Here is a 23,602-nt window from a genome sequence, read left to right on the forward strand (position 1 = left end):
TTGATTGACTAGATGATCATTTGTGGAAAAGTGTGTTGAAGGGTTTAGTTTTTCCTATGGGGAAGATTTAACCCGGACATAAAATCGGAAAATACAAAATAAAACAATAAATACTTGTCATTTTACAAACATAATATAGACGCAATATGTCAGCTATATTTTGCAAAAATAATACAGAAACATATCAATTATATAAACAACTAATTATTTTTGCTTTTTCCTCCCAGTCATAAGTAGATAGGTTTATTGGCAGTTCGGTGAAATCGCGCTAATGGGGAGTAAGGGGTAATATGAATAGTTAGTGCTATGGTTGTCGCAGTGGAAAAATATGATGAAATCGAGTTGATTTAACAGGGACATGGCACTTTGGACGGGCTGTTTCAGAGAATTTGAACAATTCTTAAAATTTCAAAGTTAATTTTCAAGTTTTTCAACGTTGAAATTTGATGAATTTTTCAAATTCTGTGAACAACCCATTTTTTAAATTTGAGAACAGTCTATAAAATTATTCAGTAATTTAAAAGTATAGGAATATCATTAATAGTTTTACGGATAGAAAGTAGCAGTAGTAACCTTTCTTTTTGTTACACGCGTTGTTTAGGTGAAAGATGCTGAGGTTATAACGGATCTATCAGCGATACGCCTTTAAAATAAACCAGTTTCCCGCGTGTACAGAAGCATACTTTTTAAACCTATAACGAATTTAAAAAAATCGTTCTATGATAAAATTTATGAATTTTTTAATACATGTAGCAATTCCTAATCTTTTTAGTAATAGTATATTATATTTATCACAATTTTAATATCGTAATTAGGTACTTTAAATTATATCAATATTTAAATATAATCTGTTATCTGTGTAAAGCGTTAGTATTTTTAAATGTAATGTTGCTCAAATCTGTTTTAGTAAAGATATTTTCAAGCTTTATTACGCACCCATGAGGTCACATTTTTCAAAAACGCATTAAAAACTAACCAACCATTATTATTATCATTGACAGGGAAAACAAATAAACTGGCAAAACTTAAAAAATAAACATTATTTTAAAGGTAACTACACCACACATGTGCTGAATTTAACTTCGGTTTGATATTTTTTAAGGCATTATTTAATAATAAGGTAACTTTTACAAAAAAATGTTTATTAAAATTATGGAAAAATACTTACAATTTTGGTAATGATTATTCCAAAAAACCTCTAAAGATGAACACAAAGTCACTGTTTTTGTTAATTTTACGTTAAATTGTTCTCTAAATACACTGTCTTTTTATTGTAAGTCAAAAGTGCCCAATGGATCAAACGTTTGATGAGCTTATATAGAGTTTGTGAAGGACAGCCAAGATTCATCTCAGAAGTGATGTGTGCACTGTTCGAGAGAAGATGGCTATATGGCGGCGGTGTGCCTATATATACATAAATTAATTATTGCTTACTAGCCTATTTTTGTCGCTGTGATAGCGTGGGGATATTTTGTGCAAACATAAAAAAAGCAATTGTTGGGAAAATTTTTGTGAAAAGTATAAATTCTTCATTAGCGTAAATTTTGCCGTTACACGGAGAAAAATTACTAATATTGGATAATGCTAATTTATTAAGAATGTCTTCAAATTATTCATAATCCGGTTAAAAACGAATTTGAAGTCGGTTCCCGATAAACTTTTAGTAAAAACTTTTCAATAAATTAGCAATACTCATTTGTGTACAAGCGAAACCTGGTTGAAACCGACACCGGCGGAAGTGCTGGGGCGCGTGTGTAAAATATTAATATTAATATATAATCGGAAATATAAATAATATTTTAGATATAAACAAAGTGTAGAAGAAAGACTTTGCAAACGACGTACCAACTATAATCCATTCTGCCAACTCCCAGCTATAATCCATTTCATTTCATTCCCACCTCTGAAATAGAAATTATGGAAATAATCTCATCTCTTAAAAACAGTAACTCTACCAGGAAAGATCATATTTCAGCAAAAAAATTCAAAAACATCCAAAAATGTATTGCTTCTCCTCTTAAACATATAATTGAACTAAGCTTCAAAACTGGTTTATTTCCTAGTTCTGTAAAACAGGCCACAATAATCCCAATCTTCAAAGCAGATGACAAATTATCTGTAAAAAACTACCGACCGATATCCCTACTTAGCACAATATTTAAAATTATAGTAAAGGCGGTGAAGCATAGACTATATAAGTTTCTTGAGGATAACAAGATATTATCGGAAAATCAATACGGCTTCCGAAAAGGTAGGAGTACTTCAGATGCAATAGCCACTCTCACTAAATTCGTCTCTCATAATCTTGACATTGGTCGCAAACCACTTACTATTTTTTCTCGATCTAGCAAAAGCATTTGATGCAGTCTCCCATCCCTTATTGCTTAAAAAGCTCCAACAGATCGGAATAACAGGAGTAGCCTATTAATGGTTTGAAAACTATCTTACGAACAGCAACAAACTCTCATCCACTCTGATAAAAGACATATGAGCGAAACATAATCTATGTCCTACGGGGTACCTCAAGGTAGTGTACTAGGCCCACTTTTATTTATTATATACATCAACACACTGTGTACTATGGATATTGGAGGTAAGATATTATCATTAGCAGATGATACAGTATTAATATTATTTGAAAATGAATCATGCCAATAAATAACTCATAAAACTAATAATGGCCTAATAAAAGTAAAGAATTGGCTAGACACAAACCTCCTCACACTTAATATCGACAAAACTCAATACATGAGATTTTCTATGCGCAAATATAATGCTTCCAATAGTTGTCCAGCTGTCCTAACTGTCCTAAGCCAATCACTCACTCGTGTTCACTCAATCTAAACACTCATGAAATCTCACCTAATATCCATTGCGCATGTTCCACCCTAAACTCATCGAAGGAAGTTAAATATGTGGAAATAATCATATAAGACCAACTACGCCAGGAAGCTTATATAAATGAAACAATAATAAGACTCTATAAGCTCTGCCATATATTCTGCTCTCTTAGGTCCAATTTAGACTTGGAGACTCTAAGAAGCGTCTATTTTGCCCTTTTTCAACCCTTAGCAACATATGGCATTGTGGAATGGGGTGGCTGTGCTGAATCTATTTTCAATCCAGTTATTTTATTTTATTACAGTACAAAAACTAATTTTGATAATTCTATTTAAATGTCAACCTACTCACCCCTCAAACGAACTATTTGCTAAAATTAGGGTCTTAGATATTCGCCAGTTATTTACTAAGACAAGCTTGTGCTACATACGGAAAAAATAACCTGCCGGTGTCTCCACAACATCAAGAGCACACCCGCTTTTCATCAAATCTGGGATGGTGTTCCCTTAAACTAGAACCACATTCGCTCCACGACAATTCTGGTTCACTGCTCCTAAATATTCAAAGCTTTAAACACGAACAATAAGGACGGGTTGTTTCGGAGAATTTGAACAATTCATCAAATTTCAACGTTCATTTTTGGGTTCTGTGAAAGTCCTATTCAATTTCTGTTATTATATCATTGTAGGCTAGTTGCTTGAGAAAACTGAAATAAAAACAGAACTTGAAAAAATCTTTCACAGAACTTAAAAAGAAACGTTGAAATTTGATGAATTGTTCAAATTCTCCGAAACCACCCGTCCTTAATGTTCAACATTGGCTATTTGAAAGGGGGTGAGCCGTCTTTAAGGAATGCATGAGTTCCTAACGCTGTTTTTAAAAATAAGTTTTAATTCTATCATTTATTTAGTTGTATCTTTATTTCTAATATGGCGTCTATGTGATTTTTTTTTTACTTTAACATTTTCCTATTCCGTTATGTTGTATAGTTGTTATTCTTACTTGAATCATGTGCGACTATCATAATACACCAAATAAGTCACCAAAAATGTAATTTTTTATTATTTATAAAATAAATAAAGAAATATTTAAAAATAGTTCACAATAACCCTAGTTTACGCTTATCTTCAAATGTTTATGCAGCTAAGGACAGGTTAACAGATAAGAGTATCGAAACAATTTTACCAATGAGATATTGATTATTTAATTAAATTAAATTATACTACAATCAGAAAATGCTGAGATATTTCTTGATTTATAAATTTATGCAGTTATATAATCGGATGAACACATACCTACCCACTGTTATGTGATCTAGGATGTTTTGGTTAAACCCACTAATACATGTATAAATTTACCTGTACCAGCAACAGCTTTGTGGCTACGTAGCTTCTAAGCAGAGATACTTTGTACTGGGTGATTATATCAATCAATAGTTGTTATAATATTAATTTAGCATGTAGATATAGTATTATTTAAGATTATTTATATAATAATTATTTGTGTTTATAATTAGCGTTTTAGTATGCATAAGTAAATTACTAATTTCAGTTTAACCGGCTAGTACTTTTGAAGAACAATAAATAAATAGTACGACACGAGACGATTGTACCACCACAGTCAGGAGCACTCCTGTCCTTGTATAAACTAGGGGGCATTGATTTGTTAGGACTTGGAACACATGCTCTATGGATGGGAAGGAGGTTGAAGTTCAATCGACTCGTATACAGGCAACCAAATAAGTCAATATTGGAATTTAGGAAGGGAAGTAAGAAAGGATTTGATTTAGCGCTGTTTTTTTTTGTTTATGTCTTTTTTCTTCTTATCTCCTATTAGCTCTTCTTGGTTTTTCATGGTTCTTCCTGGTTCATCTTGGCTCGCCTTGACTTTTTTGCATCTTCTTACATTCTCTCGCCCATTCTTGGCTCTTCTTGGCTTTTCTTGGCTCTTCTTAGCTCTTCTTGGCTTTTCTTGGCTCTTCGTGGCTCGTCTTGACTGTTCAAGCCAAGAGGATCCAAGAAAGGGCAAGAAATCTCAATAAACAAGCCACGAGTGTATTTATCTTCGACGAGTTATTATAGAATTAGGTGTTCCTTCGCAATTTAAAGGTACTCATTTTCTTCTTCTAGTGTTTAAATCCTTACTTGGATTTTTGTAACACGGGTATAATAATCTGACTTCTGTAACTGTTTATAAAATAGATAAAGCTGGCGGTAATTTACGCGATTCATCTGTCACGTTTAAAATGATGCAATTTGTTTAGTAACTTGATACATTATACTGTGTTCTAGATAAGAATGAACGTAGCTATTTACGATTTTGGAAATAGCTGAATGCGAACGACGCGCAATGATTCAAAATTCAAAAACATTTATTGCACAAAAATACAGAGTACAAAGGGTATAGCTTATAGGTTACATCCTATTTCTTCCAGCTAACCCAACAAACACACATTCTATTACAAAACCCAACAATTACATTTTAACAAATATATGTAAATAAAAAACTATGTGAAGTATTCATATAAAAACCTTGACCTTCTCTCTTATAAACTACGCAATTAAGGGGACACAAGACTCCAATAAGGGGGGTTTGCCCGAATTCGATAATACATAATTTTTTAGAGCGATCCCTACAAATGTAAGTTATTTATATTCAAGATTAATAAAAACAGTACCTTACCATTAAAATATTTCATGTGGAACGGTTTGAAAGTTTTTCAACTATAAAATTAGCGGTAAGCACCAGATTTCATTAATTCTGTAATGATCTGCCCTTTCTACTTCAAACTTTTCCTTCTCTTCTTTCTACTATACATTTTCCCAAAGTCCCGTAGGTAACTTTTCCATAAGGCTTTGGTTATATATATATCCGGGGTAGGAAGGTCCTCCCTGCCGTCTTTTCTTTATTACACACCCCTTCAAGTGTGTACATCCTAGTTTGTCTACGTGACGTACGACCTTGAACGTACTCATTTCACGTGACGGTTCAGTATAAAAAGGCTTCACCGAACGTTGTGTTGGGTTTTTGTTTCTCGGTTTAGAAACCTAGTTATTTATGTTTTGTGTGGTATCCCTTGGTTCTTTTGAGATAGAGTGAGTTGAATCCATTACCGCTGTTTTTCAAAACCATTTTATAAACCTTATCTTCTAAGTCGCCTGCTCACCCCCCCCTAGCTACTCGATTCTACCTATCGTAGGGTAATGTGAATATAATAAAGTGTTAGATTTTATATATGTGATATACATACGATAAATTTATGGTGTTAGTTGTCGGCGCCATCCATGTATATATTTTGGGAGGGGAAGGAGAGGAAAGGAAATGAATTTTTTTCAAGTTAAGATTGGCTCCTCCGCTTACCAAACAAAACTGATGGATGATAATTTGAGCAAGGCGATCGATATCTGCGTGTCTGGATATCACAACCGGCCGGGTCTCCCCTTGTTCCAAATCGGCAACCTTCACGCCAGAATAAAGAAAACCAGGTCTCATCACCAATTTCAGAATTGCCCCAATCTCAAACACCTCCAGGATAACCTACTTTACTGAGTGTAGAAGGGGAAAGCCATGACATCCCTTGTCACGAATCTAGTCGCGAAAGTGTGACACGTAAGGTCCTAAGTTACGAGCCACCTCTAGAAAACATTGTAACTCCCACGTCGTCGGGGATTTACATCCCTTTCTAGGTCAATACATATATAACACACGACGATCTTGTCGACATTTTGCCCGCTTATTAACGATAGGTTGTGTGCCTACCCATTCAGCCAATTATCATGTGAGATATATGTAAGGTCTACTCGATATGCCAAATTTGGGATGAGGACTGTCTGTATTTTAATATTTGGTTCCAGTATTTATTTTATGAGGTTACTAGCATCCTCGTGTATTAGGTATGGGTAACTCCTACTGAATACCTATCCTCTCAGGTAAGGTATAAACGGATAATTGGTTTGATTTTTGCATTTAATTTAAAGAGGCTGCCTACCTCTCGAAAGGTACCTGTTGAGAAAAGTTGTTCGGTTGGTAGTTTTATTTCGGAGATTACCATCTCCCTCTTCCGACTTTAGATTTGTTTTTGTGCATCCCAATTCGTAACTTAGAAAGTCAAACAATAGATGAAAAGTATTAAATTAGAAAAGTCAAATAACAGAAGAAAAGTTTTCATTTTGTTCCGTCTGGTTGCATCCGAACGCTTTCAATTTGGGACGGCATACGCTAGCAAAACTTCCCCTTTGACTGACTGTACTCCGCGCCTCTCGGCCTATATATGAAAAGTCATTGGCCTGTCTCTCACTCACAGCTGATTGACAATCCGTCTAGGGTATTCCTTTTAATGATAACATTATTTGGGCGGCAGGTGTCGTAAACTTAGTTGTATCCGTCTTTTAAAGGGGGTCCTATGGAATTTAATAAATAATATAAAAAACTCACCCAGTTAGGCACCTCTCATTCTCAGCGTGAAGCTTACCTGGTTACACTATATAGCTAAATCACTTTAATTTTCGACCTCCTCCCTACGCTTATAAAAGGGTAATTAAATATTCCTGTAAATAAAATTGTACCTCCCTAATCTGTTAGGATTCGAACCCACAGTTAATAATCTATTTGATTCTCTGGTTTTTCGGTCTCCGTGGATAGAATGCCATCTCGCCAAATCAATAACCTAGCCCGATTAAAACTTGCTGCCTTTATATACGGTCACTCTGTTTTAAAAACGCGATCATTATTATTATTATTTTCATGTTTTTAAGACAAGTAATTTAGTTTGAACTACACATTTAAATCAACACAACTTTATAACACAATCGCGATTGCACAACACCTGGCGCCCCTGAGGTGGGTTTTTACAAAACGGCGCTCTACAAATTATCCAATTATTATTATTGTCATTATTATTAATTGTTTTCCCACTGAGTCGAATCACTTTCACTTCACACAAACACCGGATCAATAATCTTTCACTTTAATTCAATATTCCGCAATATTCTCTAATACCATTTGAATTCAATAATTAACTGCAATTTCAAACAACACTTCTGATTTGTATCCCTTTCTCGGGGCTGTCAATCCACCCAAGTTCCAAACTCGACTGTCGCTCCGGTCTCTCCTTTCCCGTGGGAATCTGTTTACTCCAGGCCTGTCTGTCCATAAATCTCCTCATATTCTAAACAAAAAAATTTTTGGAGTATGTTTGTCTCGTTTATTTTATGTGAGTATCCAAACATCACAATTCTAAGGCAAATTCGACCATAGATCCGTCCATTACACCGGGCCGCGCGTCAAATATTGTTTTTACACGACTTCATCTCTTATGTCGTTAAGATTCCTACTTTATTTTAAACATTTGTTATGGCAAATTCAACCCAAGGTCAGTCCAATACACAGGGTTGGGCGTTGCATATTGTGCGTGCACGGCTTCTTCTCTTACGTCGCGTCGTTAAGGTTGCGACGTTATTTTAGGGTATTGTCTCATCTTAAATGACTCTCCACACGAGTAGATTGCCCAGTAACCGAAGCCAGTATCTAATCCTTGTGAAGCCATGCATCAATCTACCTACCCCATTGTTAAAAATGATGATGACGTCAACACACTTCAATGTATTTTGCACAAACACATTTTCTCGCAATCTTTCTGCATATATTTTTTAAATTTGCTTAATTCGACATTCTTATCAAAAAATTAAACAATAAATATTTTTTCACCGTTTAATTGATAATAGGAATATTATTAATTTGACGTAAAATAAATATGAGATAGCACTATCATTGCAACGTCACATATTATCAGTACTTACCCCAACCGCCCATTTCATCATTGTAAAAATGAATTTTTACATCGTGTTAATAGTTTTTTTTTCCTTTGTTTTGATGTTTTTTGTTTTGTGTAAAAGTTTGACGCACATTTTTAATAGATGCGTTCGATTTAACGAAACCATAATAATAAATATTAAAATAAAAACAATCTGCAGACTTCCAGACAGGAAGCAAAAGAAAGCAAACAGACTGGTCGGTTTAAAACTCCCCTTTCTCTCAGTAAAGCCATGAGACTCAACTTATTTACTCCCTTTTGGAAATCTCAGAATAATGGAAGAAGTAGCCATGGGAAGACAAATACCAAGAGGATGTCATCTCTGAACCTACCGAGCACCACCAGGGTCATTCAGAAGTTCAATAGACTTGATGATAAAAAGCGTTATGAAGAATTTTTATTTATTTTATTAATTTTTAAAAAACATTACATATTACATATTACAGTGATCTTTGGCTGTCCAACTAGGAGATTAACCTGTTTTAGGACAGTCATTCATCAGAAATAGGCAGATTTATTAAATGCGATTCTTGTTTTGTCTAGTGTATTGACTTTTACTTAATTATTGCACTTTATAAATAATTTGAAAAGTTTTCTTGGTTGATACAAGAAGTTGCTAACTATATATTTTAAATAATATAAACGTAGAGAATAGACAAGAATATTCAAATATGATAATTCAAAAATAGCAATATAGTAAAAAATTATTGACATGTGAGTTTATCAAATTGAAATTTTACTTTTTATTTAGATGAAATTAATAAGCTAGAGAATCAAAAATAGATAAAAGAAAGAAAGGAAATTAAAAGAAAATAGAGAATAAAAATAAGCAAAAAAATAAAAATAGGGAATTAAAAAATATGCAAAAAAGAAAAAAAGTATATGTATATATAAATATAAAAAAACAGAAACATGTAAGCTTTTCAACCATTCCGTGAAATCTTACTTTTGATTTGGTGAAATTAATGCGCCAGAGAATCAAAAATATATAAAAAAGAAAAGAAATTGAAAGGAAGTGTAGAAATAGATAAAAGATTAAAAAACAAATTAATATTTAAAAACATGTCTGCTTTTTCTCCATTCCATGAAATTTTGTTTTGATTTTGTTGAATTAATGCTCTAGAGAATCAATATATATAAAAAAAATCTAAAAGAGAGTTGAGAAACTAAAACAAAGAAAAATAAAATAAAAAGATGTAAAGAAAGGTTTTAAGCAGATTTTGAATTTACAATGGTAAACAAATAAATTTAATGTAATACATATATAAAATAAAATACAGGGTAGTTCGAAAACAAAATTTAAGAAAAGCAAGTTTAATGACTGTTAATTAGCATATTTTCGCATTCAGCTCTCCCCAAGATCAGAAGCCAATTATTTACCAGATTTGGTGATTTAGGGAATTTACCCGCTTTAAAGTTTAGATTAGAAATGAAAGCAATGGGTATGGCTATGCATGATTTAATGATTTTTAGCAGATTTGATGAAATCTTATCTGGACCACACGCTTTTGAAGATTTAAGGTCGTCAATTATCTTCATGACTTCATTTGGTGATGTTTGGATTAATTCTATTTTGTGACTGAGATTAGGGATAGATAAATTGGCTAGATCGGTTTCTGTTGTCATACATTTATCGAGAATTTTTTTCGCAAGTGTATCTCCCACAGATGTGAAATAATTATTGGCATAATTTGCCATATTTTTTGGGACTTGAGAGTTTGAGTTGTTGATGTATAGAGATTTAATTTCTGAAGATTTGTTAATTTTAGATTTGGTTATTTGACGAAACGATTCCCAAAAACGTTTTGGAGAACAGTTGTTTTCGTAAATGAGTTTTTTATAAAAAGTTTCTTTCGCTGACTTAATTAAATTGTTACACAAATTCCTATACTTTTTATAATACACTTGCAATAACAAATTCCCTGGGTACGTTTTCGCCTTTTCATGCAGTTGGTTTCTTTTGTGAATCGATTTGACTAGTCCCCGGGAGATCCATGGCGTTAGTTTTATTAGTTTATTTGATATGGGTTTATTGCTTGTGTGTTTTGAAATATACTCATTTAGTTTGGTAACAAATTCATTCATTGCTGCATCAGTGTCTGTTTGGTCAAGAACTTTTTTTCCATTTGTCTAAACTCAATTCGTCAAGTAGATTATTGAAGTTTGTTTGAGAAACGAATTTAATTTTAGTAGAGGTATGGGGCTTGTCTTTGAGGCAAATCGCTGTAGTGTAATGGTCTGAAATAGTAGTGTGCATAACAAAAGAGTCGATAAAATTATTTTCATTCACATTGATATGATCTATACAGGATTTACTCAGGCCCTGTTCACGAGTAATGCTGTTAATTGTCTGAGTGAAACCATTTTCCGCAAGCAGACAAAGATAATCGTTTGTTTGACGGTGGTAATCCGGGATGGTATTAATGTTAATATCTCCTATAATGATTTGTCTTTCTAGTTTTTTTTTCAATTATTTATGATTGATTGTAATGAATTCAGGAAGGGGTCAATATTTTGGAAAGAGGGTGACCTGTAGATAGCAAATATACACATATTATTATTGATTAGGCTCTCTAATTCTAGCTTCTTAAAGGGTAGATTTAAGTCCTTGGTTGATATGTCGGAAAGTCACAAGAGAATAATAGATTTGATTACTAATTTAAGTAAAGCTTCTGGATTAGGAAGCAATAAGCAAGATCTCGAACATAAACTAAAGAATGGAACTGTGGAGAAAGAATCACTGGATGAGCCGTCTGCCACCGTGGTTTTATCTGATTCCGATCCTGTGGTGTCCAAGTGGTGTCAGCTGATGATTCTTCCACTTCATATTCTGTCCGTATTGAACGAATCAATTCCTTAAGCCAGTCTCTCCAAGAGATGCCGCACATCAATTACGAATGGGTGGACAACTTGAACAGGAAGTACCAAAACATTTATATAGGAAAGAAACAAAAAGAGAAAGATTGCATTATTGTGTCAACAACACAATCGAATTTCAACCGTGAGTTCTGGCTCAAGAATAAGCAACAGGATATCAATTCCTACATTTTGGATTTGACGGATGAGAGTGAAGAGCCTGAAGAAGTTCCATTACCGGAGTTGACAGATGAACAGCAAGTGATTATCAACAACGCTTTGAGACCTCATCCATCTAATCAAGTACTCATTAAGAAGTTTAACCTGAGTATCCACAGGTAAGAATTAAAATATTTCCCAACATCTATCAATGTTCCCCAGCCAGTCAGTACTTGTACCTATCTTAATCCAAACAATGAAAGCGTAAAGGCCGTCGTCCCACGGGTTGGTAAGGAATCCACAAAACCGAGTGCTATAACGATGTGGTATACTGAGAGTCCACCGATCCGTATATTTGTATTTGAGTACTGCAGGTACTTCCCGTATACAGCTAGCGGTACATGGTTTCAGCAGACGCTCGATATTTATCGCTTCGCCGCCGATATCACATTGAACTACTATACAAATTATCATAGTAAATTTACAGAAAAGTGGGACACGGTAAAGCACTTTGTATCAGTTAGATAGTAATAAGAATTATTTTAGATTCCGGAAATGGAAATTAATGCATTTTAACAGTGTCCCACTTTTCTGTATATTTTATCCATTATCATTTTTATCAATAACATTTACTTTGTTTAAAAATGCTTTTAAAATATTCTTACGTAATAAGGAACATAAGGCACATTAATAATATCACAACAAATTCCGCAACCCCGACGTCACTAAAGTTGATGACTGACTTGACCCACAGTAGTTTGTTATTGTTTGTAAGTTTACGCGCCATTCGGCTGTCTTTTCATTAAGATGTCAAATTACAGTTTATATTTGTAAATTAATTACCCTATAATTAGTACTCGTGAGTCATTTGACAGATAAGAAGATGACATTCAACGTAAAGGTAGTAAATGCAAAAGATAAATCTGCAATACCGACTTACTGGGCCACAAGCCATAAGCAAATACCATATAATATTAATAATACGTCCAACTCCTGTGAAATAGTGGCAATATCAACAACTCTATCCGCTAGAGGGCGCTACAAGGGCGATATATCGCCATTTAGGCTACTCAGAGCGAGAATCGGCGCCGAAAAAATCAAAAAGGCGACTGGTCGCCAATTAAGCTACTTCAAAAACATCAATTTTAAACATGTCCCGAAATTCTCTAGCCCCCCCCCCCTCCCCCATGAAATTTATTTTTCTGGGGACAAATTTTATATTTTCTCGAAATTCTCTAGCCACCCCCCCCCCACGAAATTCATCAATTTTAAACATATCCCACCCAACAGCAAATTCGGCTACTTTACGCTACCTTATGTATGAGAAACGGCGATATTAGGTCAAGATCCGTTGGCAACACTGTATTACGAACGGAAATTTCCGTACGTTTGCGTCGGCACAAACAAACTGTATGCAATAGCTGCGTTCCACATGACGTCATTAGGTTTTTTCCATTCGGTTTCTCCGCCGGCTCGCATTCGGAACGTGCGTAAGGAATTTGTTCCGTTCGGAACTAAAACGAACGTGTGCGGCAGTTAATGTATTTTCTACTGATTCCGTGCATTCGGATGTCCGAATACGGAAAACGAATTCGGAAATCGAATACGAAAAACGTATGTATGCGGCCAGCCTAAAACTGTATTTGGTTATAGTCAATCAGAGAAGCGCTGACATACAGTTTTAATGTGGTGTTTGTATGAGGATAAACTAGCAATGTTTATAGATTCATCCAAAACATATTTATTACCAAGTACATGTAGGCGATTCATTATAGAATTGAGTTCAGCGTTAGATCCTGTATTGTTGCAATGATAGGGTAATTTGAAACGAACTGATCGACTAGGTACACGGAAACATATTAACGAAAGAAGTTCAGAGGAGTTCAACAGGTTGGTAACGATTTTAAATAAATAAAATAGGTCAAAACCAATTCTTCTTTCTTTTAATGTATCGAGTCCCAATAATAGTAAAAGAGAGGGGTAATTAATGTTTTCGATGAATATTCCCAATTTAAAATTAATATCTTAACGTAAAAATTTATGTTGGACTCGCTCAAGGGAATTCTCATGTACACTGTAGTAAGGACTCCAAATGGTGGTGTTAAATTCTAGTTGGCTTCTAACAAGTGAAGTTTTTTTTATTTTTATTTTTTTTTTATTTTTTTTTTATTTTTTTTTTTTTTTTTTTTATTGAATAAATAGTTAATACATAATATCAAAAAACAAGTCCTGCTAAGCCGATTGAATTGGCTTGTCAACAGGTGCTTAAAGTTAGTTTCAAATACATTTTTTAAAGTTATAATTTACATCTTATATCTACAGAATTAACAATTTTTTCATACAATATTTCATACATATTAAAATAAATATTTTTTTTCCGATAGCCAATTTTTCACCATATATTTAACCTTATTCATAGATTTACATTGCTTTATAGTGTCAGGTAATAAATTAAATATCTTCGGTATGTTGTATTCAAACGTTCTCTGTCCGTATTTATTATTAAATTTCGGAACTATTAACCCGTCATTGCGCGTGAATCTAGTACTGTATTTATGTTCTAATTTTTCTTTATGCTGCGGGGTAAATATATACTGAATTATGATTTTTTGCCATAGTATAGCCTTAACAGGTAAAATTTTGGCACTCTGAAACAGCAACGGTGTATTATGTCTCTGTTTAAAAATATTAGGGACGACTAGTAATTTTACAATTGCGTTTTGTACAACTTGGACTTGTTTCAGATTGGTTATACTAGTATTTCCCCATATGGTTAATCCATATCTTATAATAGATTCTGCCATTGACATATAAATTATTTTAAGTGTTTCAATTGATAGGAAAAAATTTAATGTGTACATTCTGCCAGCAATTGATCTGAGTCTTTTACAGGTTTTTTTTAATATGTTTGTCCCATTTGAAAAAGCAATCTACTGTAACACCAAGATAGACATATTCTGTAACTAATTCTAAGCTTTCACATTTACAATTAGTCGGGATATTTTTATGGATGCAATTAAAACTATGAGAAATAATATTAGGATTAAATTGAAATCTGGCATTAGGTAATCTTATATGCATAACTTTGGTTTTTTTAGCATTTATTAATAGTCCTGCATCATGTGACCATTTACAAAGTTGATTAAAGTCAATTTGCATGAGTTCAATTGCAATTTTTAGATCTTTATGTGATATGACCAATGCCGTATCATCTGCAAATACAAAATGTTTAACAAAAGAGAAAAGTTTTTTCATTATAGTTACATAAATTATATATAGTGTAGGTCCCAATATGGAACCTTGTGGAACTCCTGCAGATACATTCTTTGTTTTACTAAAAGTATTATTTATTTTGGTACATATTTTTCTATTTCTAAGATAATCTTTAAATAAATTTAACACATTTCCTCTTATTCCAATTTTTTCTAAGGTTTCTAGCAGTTTTTTAGAGTTAATTGTGTCAAAAGCTTTAGAGTTATCGATAAATAACACAATAACATGTAATTTATTATTTAATTGATTATTTATGTAATTGGAAAAATCTTGCAGTAATTTTTCAGTATTTTTTTTTCTTTGAAAGCCATATTGATTTGGATCTATGATAGCGAATTTTTCAATGTAATTATTTAATTTATTTGATAAAAATTTTTCGAGAATTTTTTCTAACGCAGGTAGTATACTAATAGGCCTATAATTTCCCAGTTCAATGTGTTTTCCACCTTTAAATATTGGTCTAGTAATGCTACATTTAAATTCTTGTGGAATTTTTGCTTGCTTTATTATCGTATTGATTAAATGAGTAATTATTGGCCCAAGAGTTTTTATATTTCTTTTTAAATCAAACATTCTTATATTGTCAATACCTGTGCTTTTAGAGTTTTTCATTTTTTTAACAATGTTTTCAATATCAGTTATAGTAGCTCTTGGTATAAATAAACTGTGAGGCAGTTCTTCCAGTACAATATTAGTAGCTTTGTGATTGCATTTATGTAACATGTTGCTGATGCTATCCGAGAAGTAATTCACAAAATCATTTGACACAGAATCCTCAGTTCTATCTTTTAACATATATCGTGTTATTGTTTCATCACAATCGTTTTTGGGTTTACGTCCTAAAATATTATTTATCACATCCCAGGTTTTTTTTGTATCATTAAAACAGTTTTTAAATTTATTATTATAGTAGTTAGTTTTATCTTTATTTATAATTTTATTGACAAGGTTTCGTGATTTTTTGTATTCTGTTTCATATGTTTTGTTTGTTGGTGTACTTTTCCATTTTTTATATTGTTTATCCCTTTTATTTATTTGACATAATAATTCACTGCTTACCCATTCATTTATTGCATAAGGTCGTGTTTTCGGGTTTTGCACTATCGTTTTAGAACTACTCTTGTAAAATTTATTAAATAAAGATTTTATTTTTTCATATAGTGAAATACAATCCTTATCCTCTATAAGTTTACTCCAGTTATAATCTCTGATATGTCTATCAATATCCTTTTGTGAGATGATTTGAATATACTTATTTGCAAAGTCTACCTGACGTTTATGACATTTTATATTAATAGCAGTGATAAAATGATCGGCAATATTATTTTCACAGACGCAAGCTGTTATTTTCTTGCCTCTAAATTTGGCAAATATATGGTCAATACACGTGCGAGTAATTTGTCCATTTGATACAGCTTCTCTGGTTACTACATTGATGCATTTAGTTAAATAATGGTTAGTAAGTAAGTTTTCATACGAAGTTACAATATTATCTTGTTCATCAAGCAAATTAAGATTTATATCTCCAAGTAAGATAATATTTTCCTTACTATTAATTGTCTCAAGATATGATGATAATTCCGTCAGAAATGAAGATTTACTGAAATTAGGAGGTCTATAGATAGCTATTATATTGACTTTAGTTTTGTCCTGGAGTATGAGCTTTCCTGATATATTTTCAAAATGTATTGATTTTAATGTTTTTAGTCTAAATTCAAATTTGTTTCTTATATACAATATAATTCCTCCTCCTGACTTATCAGTCCTGCAGTAGTTATATGCATTATATCCAGGAATATTGTAAATACACATACTTTCAGTTTGAATAGATGTTTCACATAGCATCAGAATGTCAATATGCTTCAAACAATTAATTAAATATATATGCAATACATCCCAATATTTTTGTATAGATCTAATATTTAATTGAATACAAACAAGATTATCAGACGAATTTATGTTTTGTTTTTTTATCCAATCTTCTAAATTATTTACTGTACTACTTTCTATTTCATTATCATTATCTATATAAGAAAAATTATTCTGCGCCATTTAATTCGTGATGGTAATTAATTGTTTTCTTGTTTTGTTTAACAGACATATTATGAGTATAAATTGAAGAATTTAATGTTAAATATTTAACAAAATAAAAGTGATTGTATTTGAAGCTAATTGGTACAAGTAATTTTTGATAAAGGCTTAAAAAATATAAAATAAACTGTATGTTCACATCTAGTGTTATTTCAGAATATTTTTCATATTTAAAAAAAAATTTAAAAGCTGTTTTTATAATTATGAATATGAAATATAGTACACAGTGAAAAAATGCATGTTTAAGTAAACAAAAAAATGTTTTTGAAGGTGACGTTATGATATTACTATTAAAAAAATAATGTAATATAATAATGTTATTTTTGTTAGTTAATTTGTGATTTTTTATAATTTTTATAACGATATTTATGTAATAAAATGTAATAACACTAAATCTATTTTGAGACAGGTTTAATCTTATATCTAGTCAATATTCTATTTTTTCTTTTGCTAAAAAGCTCATTTTTTTATACACAATACATTTCGTTTTATCGTTTGCAGAATGCCTGATGTCAATATTCCAGTTCATTTTTTTATTTTTTTTATCACAATTTTTACATTTAGGTTCTTTATCTTTGTTAGCACAATCTTTGTATGAATGATCACCAGCAGTGTGTACACAATGGTTTGTCCTTTTCTTTATGAAGACACCTGACAGAAGTATGTCCAAAGCCCAGGCAGTGATAGCATTGCACTAGAGGATGGGCATCCTCTACTTGTATTCTCTGGTATCCCACATAGATTTTACCGGTATATACTAGCCTTCTTCTTATTTCAGTACTAACTTCTATTATGTAATTAGATGTGTTATTATATTTGTTTTTCAAGATCTTTTTTAACGTCATCTCAATTTCTGGTTTATCTATCATCACATCCTTGATATCTTCATTCTGTTCGATTATATCTTGTATAATATCATCCTTATTATAGTCATTAGCAATGCCCTTAAGTATTATAGTTGGTCTTTTCTTTTTAATTTCTGTAGCGCTGATGTCTTTGAACTCGTCTCCAATAGCTTTACTCATTTTTTCCGCATCGTACTTTGTCGAACATTTTATAAGTATTCTATTTTTAGATATCGCATTAACACCAATCACTTTTGCACCAATCTTACTTAAGTTAATTTTCTTCCTGATTTTATTTTGTATATTTTCTGAAGATTCGTCAGCATTGTTCGATGAAACTATTAATTTGTAATCACTTTCCAATGTTTTATTTTGGTTTTCAGCTACTTTGCCGTATCCAAATGTTGATTCGACTATTTTTCCCTTTGCTTCAGATAACTGAAGAGTTAGATGTCCCATCCAGTTAAATATAGCACTTGTTTTTGTTGTAATTAAGTTAATTTGTTCTTTATTAAATTTATTCACTTTATCTTGAACACAATTCAATAAATCATCAATTGCCTTCTTCGCAGAATCCATGAATTGATGTGGATTCATATTTTTTTTAAAGTAAAAAACACCGTTTTTTAATAAAAACCTTAATAGGTTCTAGATATTTAGGATAAACTTTAAATTTCGTTATGTTTCACTGTTTGTTAATTGTTTAATTCACTAAATTGTTGTGTCTTATTGTCCTTTTTTCACAAACAATGAAATAGAGCACAGATTCACTTTTTTAAAGTTTGAAAACACACAAACAACACACGATCGTGAAATCAATGTATTCTGCACTTTTTTACTGCTTAAATATAGCTTTATTTGCGTTTATTTCTTTAAATTAGTATGAGCAAGGATGAAACGTCAAGTCTGTAGGTAGATAAAATTATTTTAATGTGTATTAATAATTATTTTAAAGTGTAAAGTAATTTGACAGTTTTTAAATTTTTAAAATCCTTTGAAATCCGTAAGACAAATCCTAACATTTGCATTGCTTTACTGGTTATATTATTAATATGTTTAATGAATTTTAATAGTGTCAAAGGTTATACCAAGGTCTCTTATTTCATCAACAGATAATAAGGTGTGATTATTGAGAAAGTAGGTGAACAACAATAGGTTTTTTTTCTGTGGAATCTCATAAGTTGACATTTTTTTACATTAAGTGTTAATTTGTTTTTAAGACACCAATCGTTAAAGCTATTAATATTAGATTGAAGTGTTAGACAGTCCTCGATATTGTCAATAATTCTAAATATCTTCATATCATCAGCGAACATTAGAATGAGAACACGGGTGAATATTATAAATATGACATTTTCCAAAAAGAGAAAATTTCGGTATTAAGAAATTTCTGCAAATAGATATATTTTTTTCAGAATTCTGGAAAAAAGAAAAGTAGACGCATACTTTCTGGTTTTCCACAGATAAAAATGAATATTGCTAATTTATTAAAAATCCCTTAAAATTATTGGTAATCCAGTTAATAATTGCAAGCTGTTTCCTAATAAACTTAACCTTGTAAATTACCAATTTATCGGAACACTTGTTAATACACCTGGATTTACTTTGATAATATACAATGTTGAAATGCGGAAATGTTAGGATTTTTATGAACACGTGTTCCGACATCTTGATAATACATTCGTATTTGACCACAATTTTATTAGGAAACCTATCAATTTATTCAATAAGGGCCCACAATTCAGTTTTTAACCAGATTACTAGTAATTTGAAGAAATTCTTGATAAATTAGCAATAGGGTAGACCGAGGCTATTCGGATCAGGTGAGTTATTCGGATCAAGCTAAGCAATATGGATATATCTCGTCTATTGTAACCAAATGACAATGAAAGAATTTAGACATAGCTTCCCCATCTACCGGATGCCATAATAGTAAAATTACCGATATTACAGATTGCGTGGGTTGACTGCTAAAAATCGATATGTGTGAATATCGTACAAGTTACGTCTCAAATAAATGCCTGATGTAATATTGTTCTCTGCGTTCTTAATGTTTTTTCTGAAAAGGTAAGCTATTTAGTCATGTTCATATGTTATATATTTATCAATCAAATGCACAGTAAACAGAATTAAAGCGCAATACATTGCATTTTACATGTTTTTGTACTTTATTTTGAGTAAATATCATATTGATAAATGTGAGGTTAAACGGACCGACGGTGGGGGGCTATTTGGATCATATTTTAGTGCTTTTAAAATTCGATGCGTTAATTGTTTTATATTTTTGTTTGAAACAGATGGTGCGCAATTATGTGAAAAAGACAACTAATCAATTATGGTCGAAAATTGCAATGGGTGAAGCCATTAGGAAAGTAAAATCCGGTGAAATGGGATTACGTAGTGCTGCTGTGAGCTACGGAATCCCATACACGACATTACAAGACATACGAATTCAATCACCGGGATCATCTCTAATCTAGGAGCAAGACCTGCAATAGATATTGAATCTGAAAAACAGTTTGCGGAAAGGTTGGTTTATTTATTTAAACGTGGATTCGGCATTACTCCAAAAATGGTCAGGAAATACGCTTTTGATTATTGTAATCGTCTTGGTAATCAAGCTCGACGAAGGTTTATTTCAGATGTTGGAATGGCAGGTCATGATTGGTTTCATCGTTTTCTTACGCGTCATCCATACCTCTCCATAAGAAGACCAGAAGGACTATCTCGAGCAAGGATTAACTGAATGGATCCAGACAAAATTTCAAATTTTTATGACACACTGGAAAAGGTGACTGTCAATTACAAGGAAGGCCAGAATGCATTTATAATATGGACGAAACCGGCATGCCCCTAAATAATCGTCCACCGCATATTATTGCTGAAAAGAGAAGTCGTGAAGTGGTATCAATGACAATTGTCGAGCGAGGTCAAAATATAACTGTTTTGGCTTATATGAATGCAGTTGGATCATTCATACCTCCATTTGTCCTGTATAAGGGTAAAAGTAAAAAGGATGAATTGATGATTGAAATGCCACCAAAAACCGCTCAAAATTACAGTTCAAAGGAAAAGGTATCCCGGGACTTAAAGTTAAAAAATCTTCCATAACAGCTTCTTCATCGGCTGGGGCTTTAAGAAAGTGGTTTTGCATTTATTGCAATGAAGAGGATGTACAAACATCCTACAAAAGGAAGATTGGATTCAATGTCCTTCTTGCAAAGAATGGTGCCACAAAAAATGTTACGACAAGAAAGTGTTTAATAAAGTTTTTATTTGTGCGGTGTGTAAGCCAATAAGAGTGTAATAAGTGTCATGATACTTTCATATAAGTAATGGGTTATTAAACCTATTTTTGGTTTTTGTTTTTCTTTCATACTTAACTATTTTTTAGGGTTTGATCCGAGTAGCCCCACCACTGATCCGAATCACCGCATATATATGTGGTGATTCGGATCGGTGGAGAGGTGTACAGTAATAGTCATATGTTTTTTTAAGTTACTTTATGTTATGATCATTAAAATTAAAACATATAAAAATGTCAAATGCTTAATATTAAATAATTTTTTTTTCGAAAATGCAAATGTTTTTATTTTTTTCAAGAAAACATAAAAAATTATCCGAATAGCCTTGGTCTACCCTAGTATTTTTTCTCTGTATATACGCCACTGACATATATATTGACAGAAAACAAAATAATGGCTGAACTTATCGAGGTGAGTTGCTGTGAAGCTCTTCTTACCATTTTATTAAAGAATAAGAAAAAAAGAAGTTAAACCGGAAAAACGACAAAACGCTCTCATAACCGGAGTTAATATTCGAATTCATTGGAAAAATATACTTACCTTGGAAAACGTGTGAATCTAATAAATACTTGCACATATTTGACTTTTGCGTCTAGGTCGGGGGGGTTCACCGACCCTGCTATAGACAAGTACGGGTACAAGTAGTAATAATGTTATATAATAATATACTTTAATTGGTTATTTATTGTGGAATTTTTCAATTATTTTTTTTTTAATTATTATTTTTTGTTGCTCCGTCTCACTTAGACTCGCCTGACATCATTGGTATCTATCTATATATATGGTAAACGGTTTTGCGTTGGAAATTTAAGCCTCAATTGGAAATATTAGCCTAGATTATACGTAGAAACCCGCCGACAAGGCACTTCTTGTGTTATTATTTATTGTATGTTTGGAAAGTATATTTTTATTCAAATCTACTAACTAAATACAATGTTAGAAGGGGTTTTTTGATACTGATTAAGTTATTATCCAAGTACTGTAAAACAAACGGCCTATGATAAAATAATAACAGAACTTGAATCGAATTTTCACAGAAAATTAAAGTTCTGTGAATTTTTTTTTTTTTTTATTGTAAAAGAAAAACAAACATTCCCGGGTTACGAATAACATGACAAAATCTCCTACTACCACCACAGTAAGCTGTAAATGTTGCTTGTGTTGTGATGGAGGACTTAGCCAGCCGAGGAATTGAACACACTACGCCTGGGTGGGACCCAAACGCGATGTCAACTCGGCCACCGACCGGTCTCTCAGTTCTACTTTGAACTTTTAAATTTGATGAATTGTTTACATTTTGGGAATCAACCCATTTTTAGTCTAAAATCCTATCGATTATGAACACACAATTGACTGAGTGCCCCATCCCTACGGTGCGTGGGCGGCCATCTTAAACCATCCCTTCGGTGCGTGGGCGGCCATTTTGGACCATTCCTTCGGTGCGTGGGCGGCCATCTTAAACCATCCCTTCGGTGCGTGGGCGGCCATCTTAAACCATCCCTTCGGTGCGTGGGCGGCCATCTCGGATCATCCCTTCAGTGCGTGGGCGGCCATTTTGGACCATCCCTTCAGTGCGTGGGCGGCCATTTCGGACCATCCCTTCAGTGCGTGGGCGGCCATTTTGGACCATCCCTTCGATGCGTGGTCGGCCATCTTGGACCTTGCCCATCTTTATTTGTAGATTAACACTGTGGTATTTTTGCAAAAAAATTCTCTGAAGTAAGAGCAAAAAGTTTCTTGAATCAGTATAGTTTCCTTCATCAATATTAGGCGATTGAAGGGAAAATTATAAATTAAAGTTGGCGAAATCTTGCTACTCAGACTTGCCACAAAGTCAAAAACTTTTCAGCAACGCTTCAACAACCTTCAAATATTAAATGAACACGCGACCGTTTGTTGTAGAAAAAACCCTCATACGAAATAAGCCCACCACCAACAGATGAAACAGAGATCAATCAGTTTCGTTTGGCGGTTCACATCTAATTAATTACGACGAATTCGTAACCATAATATCCTCTTTTCAGACCGATACCCACGGATGTAAGTTATTTATATTTAAGATGAATAAAAACAGTACCCAACCTTAAAAATATTTTCCGTACAGCGGTTTGAAAAATTTATAAATCATTTTACATGTATAAAATTAGCGGTAAGCCCCAGATTTTATTTTTCCCGAAGTAATCATTTAGAAACATCTGAGAATTTAGTAACACAAATATCAGATTTAATTCATCTGAAACCCGCGGAAAGATCGATTTTATAGGCTTACCAGAGCAAATTCGATCGTCGGTCTGTCGAAAACGCCGGGCCGTGCGCCATATATTTGTGTAGACGCCTTCTTCACTTACGTCGTTATTGTGTCGCCTACATACCCTTCCATTAGCATTACAATCATGTCAGCAACAAACTAGAATCTACCC

The 23,602-nt window shown here is 32.7% G+C and overlaps 1 protein-coding gene across 2 annotated transcripts in view; it reads right to left on the bottom strand.

Annotated features, from left to right (window-relative positions):
* The window catches only part of LOC149424471 (cytochrome b5), a 44,901-nt gene that overhangs the window by 19,440 nt on the left and 1,859 nt on the right, over positions 1-23,602 (bottom strand). Inside the window, exon 1 of one of the 2 annotated variants that reach the window (XR_016305790.1) lies at positions 1,169-1,375. The exons of the other annotated variant lie outside the window; for it this stretch is intronic. The gene's annotated coding sequence lies outside the window, so the exon portion shown is untranslated. Of the gene's footprint in view, positions 1-1,168; positions 1,376-23,602 lie in introns of those variants that run through there. 2 annotated transcript variants of the gene reach the window in all.

Source organism: Hesperophylax consimilis, chromosome 4 (assembly GCF_061612785.1).
Source record: "Hesperophylax consimilis isolate HC1 chromosome 4, BYU_Hcon_1.0, whole genome shotgun sequence".
Taxonomy (NCBI): domain Eukaryota; kingdom Metazoa; phylum Arthropoda; class Insecta; order Trichoptera; family Limnephilidae; genus Hesperophylax; species Hesperophylax consimilis.